General features: G+C 37.2%; 1 protein-coding gene and 1 pseudogene across 1 annotated transcript in view; both read right to left on the reverse strand.

Moving 5' to 3' along the window:
* DNAJC1 (DnaJ heat shock protein family (Hsp40) member C1) overlaps nucleotides 1-15,895 on the reverse strand; it is a gene marked incomplete at its 5' end in the record, with an annotated part of 214,976 nt that overhangs the window by 127,519 nt on the left and 71,562 nt on the right. The window lies entirely within an intron of this gene.
* LOC102480608 (centromere protein N pseudogene) lies at nucleotides 14,289-15,640 on the reverse strand (annotated as a pseudogene).

Consider the following 15,895-nt stretch of genomic DNA (forward strand, 5'->3'; position numbering starts at 1 on the left):
CATCTGTATAATGGTGATCTCTTGCTTTAACACCTAAAAGATCGCTATGAAGTTTAAATGAGATATATTCATAATGTGCTTATTACAGTGTCTGGCATATAGTCATATAGTTAATGTTTAGTAAAAGAAATTTAATATTATTATAATGTATAAGTATTTCTCTTTTATTTTTTCTTCTATTTCTTCTTAAAAAATATTGTTAGAGGCACATGCACTCATGCATGAGTGAGAAAAAGAAAGAGAGAGAGAGAGAGAGAGAGAGAGAGAGAAAGTACTCCCTAATGGGGTATTTTCCTTCAGTTTTTCATGCACACAGACACACTGGCATTATTTCCCACTGGGGCTGGGACTCGAACCTCAGTCAGCCATAGTGGATCCAGTTCCCTTAAGCACTGTGTTACAAGGCCAAACTGCTTCTTCTGTTTTTTTGTTTGTTTTTTTTTTCTTTAAGAATTATTTTCTTTTCACTTTAGTTATTTCTTTACTTATTTTTATTTGACCAGAGAGGGACAGAGTGAGAGAGAAACTGCGAAAGCAAGCCACCAGGCCTGGGACTCAAACCACAGTCGGTCATGTGGAAGTCCAGCGCCCTTAACCACCATGCCACCTGCTGAGCTCCTCCTTCCTTTTTTATTTATTTTTTCAATAAGAGAGAGTGAGCAAGTGAGAGGGGAGGAGGGAGACAAAGAGAGATTGGTATTCTTTTTTTTTTTTTTTAGAGCTTTTTCACTATAGGGCACGTGCGCTTGCCAGACAGAGAGAGACAGAGACAGAAAGCGAGAAATCACCCCCCAGAGGGGATGGCCATGCCACAATCCCTTCTCCTCCATTCTCCTCTCGGGATCTTGGGCACACACGCACACGCGCCCGGCATGGGTTTTAAGCCACCGGGTCTGGGACGCAAACCGCTGTCGACTACATGGGAGTCCAGCGACATAGCCATTACGCTAACTGCTGGTTCCCGAGATTGGTATTCTTTAAAGTTAATTTATGAGAGAGAGAATGACTGATTTAAAAATATATATATATTTATTTTATTTATTTATTTATTCATTTGTTTTAATTTGACAAGAGACCGGGGAGGGGGCAGTGAGAAAGCAAGCCACCAGGTCTGGGATTCAAACCATATTTGGCCACATGGGAGTACCCAGCAACTTAACCACATGCCATCTGCTGGCATCCAAGAATGATTGATTTTTGACAGGTCCTCACCATGTCAGGATCCTCCTGCCCCAGCCTCCAGCTAGCTAGGATACAGGTTCATATCACCATGACTGGTCTGTTTTAGATTGGACTGGGAACCAAATTTAGTCCTCCCATGTGGCCTCAGCCTCCCCAAGATCAGCATCTTTAGTAGCATGACCACACAGCTGAGCCAAAATACATATTTTTGACAGGGTCTCACCATCTCTGCCCCAGCATTCCAGTTAGATATATTCACAGGTATGCACCACCACATCCGACCTGTTTAGGTTGGTCTGGGATCCAAACTGAGGCTCTCATGTTGCCCCAGCCTTGCACAATGGCATCCTACCACTTGTGCGGCTGTGGCTGGGCTTTTGGCATTGGGCAAATCTGACTTGCGGTTTACTTGGATTTGTGCTTTAGACCATGAGAACTAGGGAAGTGAGGAGATTAAAACAGATTTGGAGCTTTTAAAATTTGTTTAACAGTATTTACTGAGTACCTAACTATGTTCCAACATTGGAGACACAATGGTGGCCTTTATAAATGTAGTCACCATTCTCAGAAAGTTTTGCTGTGTAAGAGCATTGAAAGTTCTTCCTTGAGTGACTTAATGGAGATTTCTTACATTATTTTATAACAAGAATTGGCAAACTTCTTCTGTAGAAGGCCCGACAGTAAATATTTTTTACTATCTTTATTGGTCTAATAATCTCTATTAAATTGCCATTGCAGTAAGAAAGCAGTCACAGATTATACATAAACAAATGAGAATGGTGGTGCTTCAAAAAAACCCTTACTTATAGAACCAGCAGTTGGCGTAATGGCTATGTCGTTGGACTCCCATGTAGTGGACCGTGGTTCAAATCCTGGACCTGGTGGCTTAAATTCACATGAGGATCCCAAGAGGAGAAGGGATTGCGGCGTGGCTATCCCCTCTGGGGGTTGATTTCTTGCTTTCTGTCTCTCTCTGTCTTTCTGGGAAGCGCACGTGCCCTATAGCAAAAACCTCTTAACAAAACAAAACAACAAAAAAACAGGTACTGGCTGATTCTGGCCCATAGACTACAATTTGGTGATCTCTGATATATGCCAATGATAGCCAATACCCAAAACATATTCTATACTCAGACAATGTCCAAGTATATTCTCCATTAGAAGAACTAAATAATAGGCTCTGTCTTCTTTCTGTCTCTAAGTTTCTCTCTCTCTTCTCCCTTTTTCTCCAGATTTTTCCTTTTTTGTATGTATACATATTTTTAAAATCTGTAAGTACTGTCTCCTATCTCTGACCACTTCTCCTTTATCTTGCTAATTTCTGAATCCATGGGCGTCTGAGGTGGGCCCAGCCCTGTTCCTTTAACTGCAAAAGTTCTGCTCCAAACCTCGTCTTCTGGCCCAACACCTAGTGGAGCGAGCTTCCACACATTGACTGTCTAGACAGTCTAGGTGCACAGTAGTGAAACACTTGAATACTTGTAGGGTCATAGAAAACCTCAACCCCCACTGAACTGCTACAGAAAGGGAAAAACTTATCTTCATAAATCTGAATTCAAATCTCATTCTATGGATACCATGATGTAAAACACAGTAGTAGAGGAGAAACTGGCATAAAAGTATCTCACAATAAAGTGAAGCATATGAGTTCACTGTTGCAGACATCTCCAACAAATTGGTCAAACGTGAATAAACCACCTAATAATGACTGAAAGTAAGAGAAGAGAGACTGCAAAGTGAGCAGCAGGGAGAAATATGGAGCTGCAGAGAGAGCTCTGCTCATCTCCTCCCACACACCTCGGAACTCTTAGCTGAAACCCTGCAGCTCAGCTGAGGTGCCCCTGTCTTTGAGAAACTGAAAAGCCTTTGTAATATCCAGTTCCATCAACAAAAGTGGAGGTTGCTTGGTGAGGTTCAGGGAAACGGATCTAAAGAGATATTGCAGGTCATCTCTTCCCATAGCCTCTAATATTCAGAATTAACTCCAAGAACATAGGAAGAAATGTATAATCCATCAGATGATCAGAAACCATGGGTGAGACACAAGAAATATGGGAAAACAAGAAAATATCTCTCCCCAAATGGAAAAGAACAACCCTTCATCATCCACAGACAGTACAATGGAAATCATGGAAATGTCAGACATAGAATTTAAAATAGTCATAGTGACAAATCTAACAGAGATACAAGAGAAGAGAGACAATGAACTCAAGGACGCAGGAGAAAAGAGACAATGATTTCCAGGAGGTAAGGAAGTTCTTGCATTATCTGAAAGAGGAAATACACACCATAAAAAATGAATCAAACAGAACTGTTAGAGATGAAAGTATTAAAAGCAGATTAGATCATGCAAAAGATTGAATCTCAGATGTAGAAAACAGAACCTCTGACCTAGAAAATTTCACCAAAAAAGACTGAGAAAATAACCAAAATAATAATAATAATAATAATATACGAGTAATACTAGATACCATTAGACACCCAAACATCCGGATAATCGGTATCCCAGAAAGTGAAGAAACTAATCAGGGCATTTTTATAGTCTATTCCATGAAGTTCTGGAAGAAATCTTTTCAAACCTAGAAAGGCATTCAAATATACAGACCCAAGAAATACAAAAAACCCCACACAGGATCAACCCAAGAAGATCTTCTGCAAGGCACATCATAGCCAGACTGGTAAAAATTACAAAGACAAGATACTAAAATTGGCAAGAGAGAAATGTCAAGTTACTTTCAAAGGATATCCCATCAGATTAACATTGGACCTCTACTCGAAAAAAATGAAAACAAGGAAAGAATGGAAAATATATTCAAAGTGTTAAATAAAAAACAATTTCAACCAAGAACACTATACCCAGCAAGATTATCCTTCATATGTTAAGAAAAGATAAAGACATTCTCAGATTAACAAAATTTGAAAAAATTTACCAACACCAGACCAGCTTGTCATGACGTTCTGAAGGGAGTGCTATACCAGGAAAAGTAAGACAGACAGGAATAAGAGAACAAAAAATGACCTAGGAAAACACCAACTTAATGGTAGGAACAAGTTGGGAAATATCAATACTAATGTTGAATGTTAACTTCCCAGGATTTAAACGGGAATGATCAGACCACAGTAACACTGCAAATTCAACAAAAGGGAGATTACATGAGAATGAACTGGTGAAACAGAATTCTATGATTTTTCTCTAAAACATTACTGATTTTCTTTTATGCTTTGCTTTCCAGATTTAAGGATTTGGCTTCTCTTGTGAGTTGTTGATGGGTTCAGCAATTTGTCAACTTTTTTTTTTTAATCAAAACATAAAGTTTTCTTCCTTCCTGACCTCTTTGCAACTGAAAAATATTTGTAAGCACTCTTATTTTGTGGCAGAATGGTTATTTACATAAATTCAATAATACAATAGTATCTGTTGCCTTGCACCAGAAATTGAATTCTTAAAGGGCTTTGTGCAAGTAACAGACCAAATTGAGACTAATCTTTTTTCCTTTTTGCAAACAAGTTAGTTTATACCTCTTTTTAGTAAAAGGGGGGATGGAGAGAGAAAAAATTGTTTCAGAAGAAAATTACAGTGCATTTGTCACTGGATTTCATCTTTGTCCATATTTTTAGTTTAAGATCTTTTGTGAATCAATAAAACATGAAAAAAAAAGTTTAGTATGGAAGGGAGGGAGGAAAAGGGAGAAGGAGAAAAAAATAAAAGTATGTTTGAGTGACAGAAAATAAGAAGCTGTTTGCTGATGATAATGTATATAGTAATATCTTTGCCTTGACTGACAAGCATGGTATTCCTACTGGAAAAAGAAATGTACACTGTAAAGACATGTGGTTACATGTAAATAAATACAAATTTTAAAAAATAATAAAAAAAGAAGAACTAAATAACAGAAACATGGAAGGAAGTTGTCTCTGATCCATGGATGAGGAGGACAGGGCAGAAAATGTATATATATCATAGTATCTTTTAAGACTACAGATTTTATACTAGGTATATATAAATTTTTAAATGAACTGGGACCAGCAGATGGCATAATGGTTGCATTGCTGGACTCCCACATAGTCGACTGTGGTTCGAGCACTGGACCTGGTGGCTTAAGACACACACCGTGGGCCACGGTGGTTAGGGATGCTGGACTCCCACATGACCAACTATGGCTCAAGTCCTGGTCCTGGCAGCTTACTTTCTCACTCTCTCCCCCTTCCCCCATACTCTCTCCCTCTCTTGTCAAACTGACATAAAAATTAAATAAACTTAAATAAAAATATATATATATATTTGGAGAGGTTTTTGTTATAGGTTACATGTGCTCGCCAGAAAGAGAGAGAGAGAGACAGAGAGACAGAAAATAGGAAATCCCCCCCCAGGGGGGATGGCCATACTGCAATCCCTTCTCCTCCATTCTCCTCTCAGGATCTTGGGCACACATGCACACACGCCTGGCGTGAGTTTAAGCCACCGGGTCCGGGACTCCAACTGCAGTCAACTGTATGGGAGTCCAGCAACCTCACTTTTACACCAACTGCTGGTCCCTAAAAAATAATTCTTGAATAAAAAGAAAAAGACTCACACCGAGCACATGTGCATACATGCCCAAAATCCCATGCACCCTAGAGCAAAAATCTCTCCAAAATTAAAAAAAAAAAAAAACAAAACAAAAAACTAGAAAAGGAAGATGTCTTTAAAATAAACCTAAAAATAAATAACCATTCATGGCATATAAAAATAAATGTAATAAATAAGCTTATTTCATGAAAAATTTTATGTACAGGCTTCTAGGTCAATATGCTACAAAAAGAGTAGGGAGAAGCTTTGGGTCCCTCCATTACTGAACATTGTTAATGCCAATTGCCTTTGAAGAAATATATTAAAATTCATGCAAGATTATGGTTTTGAATAGGCTTTCTTACCCTTAAACTATATATACTAACCAATGATAGTTTAATCTATATCAAATCCTAGTTATTGATATAGAACATTTATTACTCTTTGAGAGGACAGATCAGTAAGAATGCTTTCTTGACAAATCAGATCATTTTTAGTGCAATAAAAGAAAAATGTGTTCGATCCCCTATTTTTTTAATGAATTATTTTTATTTAACTTTTTATCTATTTATTTTTAATTTGACCAGAGAGGGACAGAGAGAGAGAGAAAGTGAGAAAGTAAGCCACCAGGTTCAGAATTTGAACCGCAGTTGGCCATGTGGGAGTCCAGCGCCCTCAACCACCACGCGACCTGCTAGCCTCCAGCCCCTTATTTTTAAACTTGTACCTAAATAAATTTGGTTTAAGAACACATTTATTTGAGGTAGCTACACCTCTGTTCTCTCCATAAGGTTAAAAAGATAGGCATTCTCCAAAATGTAGATAAGCAAAATTTGTAGCCTCAAGAGACAGCTGCTTTTGCTAACTAATTACTGGGAGTCTGAATTGGCAGAGACATCAGATCAACTACTCACAAAACAAAATAATCATTTCCGTAATCTGGTAACTAGATTAGTTATCTTTGACTACATTTTGTAATTGATTTATCTTGAAAAGGATGTCTCTCTAACAAGTCAATGGCAAGGGGAGTAAAAAAGGGAGTAGGTACCATTTTATATTAAAGATTCAAGAGACAGAACAACGAAACATATGTAGCTTGTTTGCTCCCTGAGTCAGACAAAACTAGGGTAATGATATATTTTGAGATAAGTGGGAACATCTGAGTAAAGACTACATATCAGATGCTATCAAATTATTAATTATACTCTGTGGGATAAGAGTATTGGATTATTTAAGAAAAGGTTTCTTATCTAAATGGATTCATAGCACTCAGTAGTAAAACGTTAAAATGTCTTATACTCACTTTTAAGTACTTAAAACAAGGATACCATAGCCATATGTTGATAAACATTAAATTTGAGTGTTGGGTATATGGGATTTCATTAAACTTTCTACTGTTGAGTATGTTTTATAATTTTATAGTTAAAAAGCCCAAAGAGAACAGCAGTGAGGAACAAATCATGCAATTTGTAGTTAAATATAAATGTATTATGCTTGATAATTTGTAATAAATGTTTAGTAAGTATTCCTGAAACAGGAAAGACATACTATAAAACAGCCTAGTTCAGACATGGTGGCATAAACATGAGGGCACTGCTGCATGAGGATGGGGCCACAGGGAGGTTCAGGTTTAGATTGCAGACTGACCTGAACAGGTCAGATGTAGCAGTACACAACTGAAACCCCTGATATTCAAGAGGCTGGGTCAGGAGAATACCAACGGCAGTGGAATCTTAACAAAAATACACCTAACTCTCTCCTTCTCAAAACATACATGCATTCCTTCCTCTCTGTCTCTCATGGGGAGGGAGACATTTTTGGGGGTGGGGGAAGGAGAGATTTTTGCTATAGGGTGCATGTGCTCGCCAGAAAGACAGAGAAAGACAGAGACAAAAAAATGAGAAATCACCCACTGGGGGGGATGGCCACTCCACAATGCCTTCTCCTTCATTCTCTCGGATTCTTGGTCACTCACGCACATGCACCTGGCATGAGTTTAAGCCACTGGGTCCAGGACTCGAACCACGGTCGACTACATGGAGTCCAGCAACATAGCCATTACGCTAACTGCTGGTCCTGGGTAGGGGGGCAATTTAATAGTTTGAAATTTTCGGAAAAGGAAAAGAAAGGAGGAGGAGGAAGGCAAAGAAGAATAAATGGTAAAACGAAAGCTATAATTTGATTTTTATCCATTAGGAGGGAAATATAGGTTCTAGCATCATCTTTAAGGATAAAAAGGTAATACTGTGTAATAATTTCCAAATTAACAGAAAAGAAAAAAAAAAGATTTGTACTAAGATAACAAAAGCAAGTAAAAGAAGACAAAGACTATAGATAAGGGAGAAAACAAAATCAATAAACAAACACATACTGAACTCTTATTAAAATACAACTTATCAAAAAAAGTATGTTCTAAAACAAAACCCAAGAGATTAAAAAGGAGATGAACAAAGACAGGAGCAAACAAACAAAAGGGAATAGTGTTGATATGAATATCAGAAACAGAAAACTCAAGGACTAGCTGGTGGTTCAGTGGTGACACAACTGGACCCACATGGGAAAGGTCTTGGGTTCCCATCCTGAGACCTCCCAGAGCACACCAGGGGTGGGTGTGTGTCCCTGTGATCTGGGCCAGCTGCATATGGATCATGATGTGAAGACCTTGTTGGGGATGCCTATCTTTTTGTCTCTTTCTTTCCCTCTGTGTAAAGATTTTACAGTCTACATTTAAAAATAATATCAAAGTAATGATCACTTATATACATTTAATTATTGTATATCTTTATGGCATACAATATGGTTTTTCAAAGCATGCATGCAGTGTATGATAATCAAACAAGGATATTACCATATACAACGTTTTCACAAAGAACCTTACAATCCTGTGTCTGCTAAACTTTTTTTTGTTGTTGTTGTTGTTGTTGTTGCTGCTCCCCTCCCACCTGCCCTCCACCATGCACCCTGCTCCCATACTGTCTGCAATATCTACACTTGTCTCCCTACTATCAGGTCTTCAAGTCTTTTAAATTCTGCTACAGAGTACAGACATATGGTATATATTGAGCAGAAATACCATGTTTGTCTTTCATAGTCTGGTTTGTTTTACTCATCATTAACTAGTTTCATCTACTTTGTATTAGATGACAGAGTCTTGATGTTCTTTATGACTGAGCAATATTCCACAGTGTATATATGCCACACTTTAAAAAAAAAAAAAATCCAGTCACCAGTTGTTGAGCACTTAGGTTGATTCCATGTCTTAGCAATTGTGAATAATGCTACAATAAAAATGGATGTGCAAGTGTCTTTCCACCTGAATCTTCCTTTCAGTAAATACCAAGGATTACTGGGTCATATGGTGGCTCTATTTGTAAATTTTTGAGGATCTTCCATATTGTTTTCTACAAGCAGTGCAGGACAATTCCCTTTTCACCACAGCCTCATCAACACTTGTCATTCTTAGTTTTTTTATTATAGCCATTCTGACTGGGGTTAAGTGATATTTCATTGTGGTATTGATTTGCATTTCCCTTATGATAAGACACAATGAACATTTTTTTCCATATGCTTTTGGTCATTTGTATGTCATCTTTTGAAGAGTTGCCTGTTCAGCTCATTTTTCCATTTTTAAATTGGATTATTAGTTTTTCTGGGGTTGAGTTGCTTGAGTTCCCTATATATTCTGGTTACCAATTGCTTATATGAAACACTTTGCAAATATTTTCTCCCATTCTGTAGGTTGTCCCTTCACTTCGTTGTTTCCTTTGCTGTGCAGAAGCTTTTTAACTTGATGTAATACCACTTTATTTTTGGAACTGTTGCCTACACCTTGGCATCTTATTTAAGAAGTAATCATCTATTCCAATGTCTTCACGTGTTTCTCCTGTATTTTCCACAGTAGTCTTATACCTTGAAGTTTTACATTTTGATCTTTGACCTATTTTGAGTTGATTTTTATTAATGGTGAGGTAGGGGTCCAGTTTCATTCTTCTGCAGATAGATATCCAGTTCTTCTAGTAACATTTGTTGAAAAGGTTTTCTTGTCTCATTGAATCATCTGGTGCCCTTTGTCAAAAATCAGCAGGATGTATGTTTTGAGTTTTATTACTGGATCTTCTGTTCTGTTCCACTGGTCTACTCTTCTGTTTTTGTGCCAGTATCATTACTCTGTGATGTAAATATTTTCAGGTCAGATAGTGAAATGCCTCCCACTTTATTCTTTTTGCACCTTGACAATATGGGTTTTTATGATTCCAGATAAAATTGATGATTTTTTTCTATTTCTCTGAAGAATGGCTCTGGTATTTTCATTGAAAGTGCACTGAATAATTTGTAAACTAATTTGGATAGGACTGACATTTTAATTATATTGACTCTTCCAGTTCTCAAACAAGGGATGTCTTTTTTTTTTTTTTGGATTGTATTCAATCTCTTTTTTCAGTTTTTCATCAGTTTCCTTGAAGAGACCTTTTACTTCCTTGGTTAGGTTTATTCCTAGGTTTGTTTGTTGTGGCTAATGTAAATGAGACTCCTTTCTTCAATCTGCCTTAGTCTATTCACTGCTGGTGCATTAAAACACTGTAGATTTTTGTATATTGGTTTTTTTAAATTTTGTTATAGGGCATTTGTGCTTGCCTGATAGTGACACAGAGAGAAAGAGGAAAAGTGAGAAAGCATCCATGCTGCAATCCCATCTCCCCATTCCTCCTTCAGAATTTTGGGCATGCATGCACATGTGCCTGGCATGTTTTTCAAACTTCTGGGTCTGAGACCCAGACCACAGTTGACCATGTGGGATCCAGCTGCTTTAACCACCAGTTAGCCCCTGGATACTGATTTTGTATCTTGCTACTTTACTGAATTCATTTATCACTTCTAGGAGTTTTTTCTAGGATTCTTTTGGATTTTCTTTGTATATAACCATGTTGTCTACAAATAGGAACAATTTCACTTCTTCCTTTCTTATTTGAATGTCTTTTATTTCCCTCTCTTATTTTATTGTGTTGCTAAGATAAGATGTCCAGCACTATTTTGAAAAGGGGTGGAGAAGGAGGATAAGCTTGTCTTATTCCAGTTTTCAGTGGGAAAGCTTTTAGCCTTTCCCTGTTCAGTATGATGTTAGTTATGGGTTTGTCATATATGGCTTGAAATGCGTTGAGAAATATACTTTCTGTATTTTTTTTTTCCCCAGAGAGATTTTTGCTATAGGGTACATGAGCTTGCCAAAGAGACAGAGAGACAGAAAGTTAAAAACCCCCCCCCAAGGAGGACAGCCACGCCACAATCCCTTCTCCTCTTGGGATTTTGGACACACATGCACACATGCCTGGTGTGAGTTTTAAACTGCCAGATCTGGGATTCAAATCACAGTTGACTACGTGGGAATCCAGCAACATGACTATTACTCCATCTGCTGGTCCCTATACTTATTTCACTGAGAATCTTAATCATAAAAGGATGTTGTATTTTATTAAATGCTTTTTCTGCATCAACTTATATGATCTTTTTAAAAAAATCTTTCCTTCTGTTAATGTGATGCATTATTTTATTGTTTTAAGTATGTTGAACCGTCCTTGTATCCCTAGAATGAAGCCTACCTGGTCACAGTGTATAATCTTTTTAATGTGTTCTTAGATTTGATTTGCTAGTATTGTGTTGTGGATTTTTGCATCTGGATTCATCACAGATATTGGGATAATGGTTTATAGTTTTCTTTTTTATCTTTGTTTTTCTTTCTTTCCTTTTTTCTTTCTTTCTTTCTTTTCTTTTTTTTTTTTGGTTAAGTCCTTTTCTCATTTTGGTATCAAGATGATGGAGGCTTCACAAAATGAATTTGGAAGAGTCCTTTTTATTTGGAGCTTTTGATTAGTTTGAGGAAAATTGGGTTTAATTACTCTCTCAAAGTTTGGTAGAATTCAGAAGTGAACCATCAGGACCTAGGCTTTTCCTTGTTGGGAGATTATTTATTACTAATTCAACCTCATTGCTTCTTATTAGTCTATTCAGGCTATTTCTTCTGGTTCAATCATTATGTCCACAGATTTGTCCGTTTCATCTAGGTTTTCTAGTTTGTTGGCATAATGTCACTTGTAGTATTCTCTTAGATGACTACTGTAATATTGCCTGTTTCATTACTTATTTTAATTATCTGTTTCCTTTCTCTATTTTCTTGGTTATTCTAGTTAATGGCTTGTAGATTTTATTTACCCTCTCAAAGAATCAACTTTTTGCTCATTTTTTTTTATATTTTGTTTTTATTTTCAACTTCATTTATTTCTGCTATAATCTATTATTTATTTTCTTCTAGTACTTTTGAGATATTCTTGTTATTTTTCCAGTTCCTTGAGTTACATCATTAGATTATTTATTTGTCACCTTTGCTTTTTTTCTAGTGAGCACTAATTGCTATAAACTTACCTCTTAGGACAGCTTTCACTATGTCCCAAAGATTATGAAATGTTGTCTTGGTTACCATTTGTTTCAAGAAACTTGTAAATATTGGTCTTAATTTCTTTAGTAATTTTGAAGTCATTTAGGCATTAAGTTGTTTTGTTTCCATGTATCTGTGCATTGTGAAAGAATTTTTGTTGCTGACTTCAAGTTTAAATCCATTGTTGTTGGAAAATATGCTAGATATAGATCCTCTATGTTTAAATGTGTAAAGGCTTGTTTTGTGACCTATTATGTGATTAACCTTTGAAAATGTTCATCAGGCTGAGAAAAATATGCAGTTAGTAGTTGTGGAGTGAAATCTTTTATAAATGTCCATCAGGTCTATTTGGCTTATGGCATCATTGAGCTCCTGTGTCTCTTTATTTTTTGTCTAAAATATCTGTCCAGTGGTGACAGTGGGTGCTGAAATCTCCCACAATTTTTTAGTGTGTTTCAGTCTAGTTTTCTCTTTGGATCTAAAAGTCTTACTTTTGCGTATTTGAGTGTTCCAGTGTTGAGTAAATAACTGTCATATCTTTTCAAAAAATTAGTCCCTTTAGTACTAGTGTCTTTGTCTCTTTGCTTTTATTTTTAAAAAATTTTCTCCAGTTTCTAAACATCTTTATTTGCAAATTGAAGTTTTCTTTTTGTGTTAGCCACTGACAAATTCCATGTTAAAGTTCCAATCTCCTGGGGGCCAGAAGGTACCATGATGGTTAAGGTGCTGGACTTCCACATGGCCAGTTAGTTTGCATTCCAGACCTGGTGGCTCACTTTCTTGCTTTCCCTTTTTCTCTCTGTCTCTCTCTGGTCAAATTTAAAATAATAATAGTAATAAATGATAAATAATAACAACAACAAATGGAATTAAATAAATTAACAATTCTTTAAAAAAGTTCCAATCTTCTGCAGCTGGAAAGGTACTTGTACATTCTTACGTAGTTATCTTATCCCTAGTCTTATTTTGTTCTCTTATATGCTTTTTGTCCTCTCATTTGTTCAGATTTCCTCACCTTTTATTTTATAAAATTCTGCTGAAGGGCATGTGCATTCACCAGAAAGACAAAGAGAGGGAGAAAACACCCTCCAATGGGGGCATGGTCATACCACAATCCCCTCTCCTCCAATCTTTTAATTTTGTAATTGTAACATGCTTTTATAATCTCAAATCTTCCCTGGAACAAGACTGGGAAAAGACTTAAAAATACTATTTTAGGGCCAGCAGGTGGCATAGTGGTTAAGTGCTGGATTCTGCAGGGACAATTATGCAGTTTGAGTCCTGGACCCCAAGACTCGAAACACACACCCCAAGAGGAGAATGAAGAAGGGACTACAGCATGGCCATTTCTTCAGTGGGTGACTTCTCAATTTCCCTCTCTCTCTCCCTATCTGTCTCTCTCTGGAGAGCATAAGCACCCTATAGCAAAAACTAAAACAAAAACAAACAAAAAGTTATTTTAAGAAGTACATGTTCTTTAGTGATCACTGAAGGATTTCTTTTAAAACTAACTAATGCATCTGTATTTAAATATCTTCATTCCCAAATCAGTGTAATATCAGTCAGTTTGAATGTCATACATAGATAAAACAGATTATGCAAAGTGTATTTACAATGAAACGCTTACTTTATATTAACCGAATCATCTTATCTGCTACATTCTACAGTAAAAAGGTAACTGGCCTAACTCCACTCTCTGAATGGAGCAGAAGTGTAAAGCTGATTTGGTTTCTTGGTGCTTCTTTCCGTGATGCAAGGATTAAAAATAATAATAATAACAAAAAATAATAAATCCCTGGACATCAGCGAATGGAACCAGACTCCCAAGGACTAAGGAGAGGAAGGAGTAAAGACAGGGACCCCAGACCCAAGGCCTAGCAGTGTCAACCACTGTGCAATTGATTTTGGAGCATGCAGGCACTCAAGGTCCAATCTGGAGCCATGTATAGCCTGTCCTATTTCAAATGCCCACAACTGCTATACTTAGCAGTATGTAGTGGGTGGGGGCACACAGTGGAGGAATCAGTCCTAAAAATTATACAACATTTCTAAATTTTCAATAGCAAGGAGTAATTTCTAAAATACAAGCCTATGGACAGCAGCTAGATAGTTAAAATGTGTATGCAGTGTAGTTAAAGAACTGCTGTGCTTACAAGCCTTATTTATCTTGAATTTTAAAATAATTCATTCCCTTGTTGTGCACACAAGTGAGCAATGGAGAAAGTGGTGCACCTGCAATACTGGCTGGTGCTAACGATCTTAAGGCTTCCAAAAGGTGTGGACTAGAGAACTTTATTAGGCACCAGGGGTTCTTTCCTCTCAGCCAAGACACCCCCATTTAAGTCACTTCTGGACTTCGTTTCAAGCTTGTATTCTGCAAATTCCAGTAGTAGTCTCCAAAATTTCTTGAGTTATTTTCTGGACTCTGTTTTGTTTCTATTGTATTTACATGAATGATCCCTGAATCCGTATGTACAGCTAGTCCAAGGCTTCTTTTTGTAGAGGTGTTGAAAAGTTGTGAATTTCAAAGGACTGGTTGTACTGTTTAAAAACAATAGCCTTTAGAAAGTCAAGATAGAGGTTCCTCAGGTCCATTTTCACAATCTGACGGTATGTGCTAGCAATTGTCAGTGCCTGACTCAGAAGGGATATACTGCTCCTCAGCCAGGAGAAAGAAGTGAAGGTATATGGAGTCTGGGGCTAATACACCACTTAAGTAGGTTTGTACTGGTTTGGCTTCCTATACTGTGTTCCCTAGGCAATTCGGATCCAGACTGTGTTCTCCTCCATGTCTCTGAAGCTAATGGTCACATTTTTTAATGCTCTCTGAAGAATTTTCTTAAATGAACTTTAGAACTATTCCACATCAAAAAGGTTAATATCTTCATCTGGTCCTTTACGCATCTGAAAAACATCCCAGACTTTCTGATGCGGGTCAACTTGAGTATAAATGGTATCTAAAAGGGTTGCATCATTGAGACTTGCATGCTTTTCCTCACACAGCAAAATCAAGTGCTGAGCCAAAGATTCTTTTCTCTGCTGGAGTTTATGGTCTGTGGTTCATTTTCAGACAAAAAGTTCCAGGCTTTTAGGGTTGTCATCATTTCAGTCATGCAGACTTTCAAGATGGTCCTCCTGATAAACTCAGCAATAGTCTCATCCATCTTTTTGGCACTCCTCCTCAACCATGGTTCCCCGAGCCCAGGACAGGACCAAGCACCAATCCTGTGCTTTGGGATGTGTGGCAGCCGTGAAAAAAATCACTGCAGAGATTTGGGGTCTGGCTTCCTCAAGGTTCCCACTACCCTTCAGGGCCTGATTCTGTACCGCCAGGGCTCTCTTTCTGTCCCACATCTCCAGCTGTCTCACTCTCAACAGCCTCTTTGTTTTTATTTTAAAGTCTATTTTGTCAGATGTCAGTATTATGAATTCAGGCTTTTACTGTTCATTTCTGTTTTTATTAAATGACTTTCCCTAGCACTTTGCTTTCAATCCATGTGTGTCTTAATTATGAAGTATGTTTCTTGTAAGCAATATATAGAAGGCTCCTGACTTTTTTGTTTTTGTTTTCTTATCTATTCAGTCAGCCTGATTCTTTTTTTTTTAAGTGAAAGTTAATTTAACATATTAAGACAAAGGCACTAGAAATAATATCCGTAATTTTTATTACAAAATTAACGAAAAACACAAAGTGCAACATCCTAAAAAAAGACAAAATTTACTATTGATACCAA

Source organism: Tupaia chinensis, unplaced genomic scaffold (genome assembly GCF_000334495.1).
Source record: "Tupaia chinensis unplaced genomic scaffold, TupChi_1.0 Scaffold000060_1, whole genome shotgun sequence".
Taxonomy (NCBI): domain Eukaryota; kingdom Metazoa; phylum Chordata; class Mammalia; order Scandentia; family Tupaiidae; genus Tupaia; species Tupaia belangeri.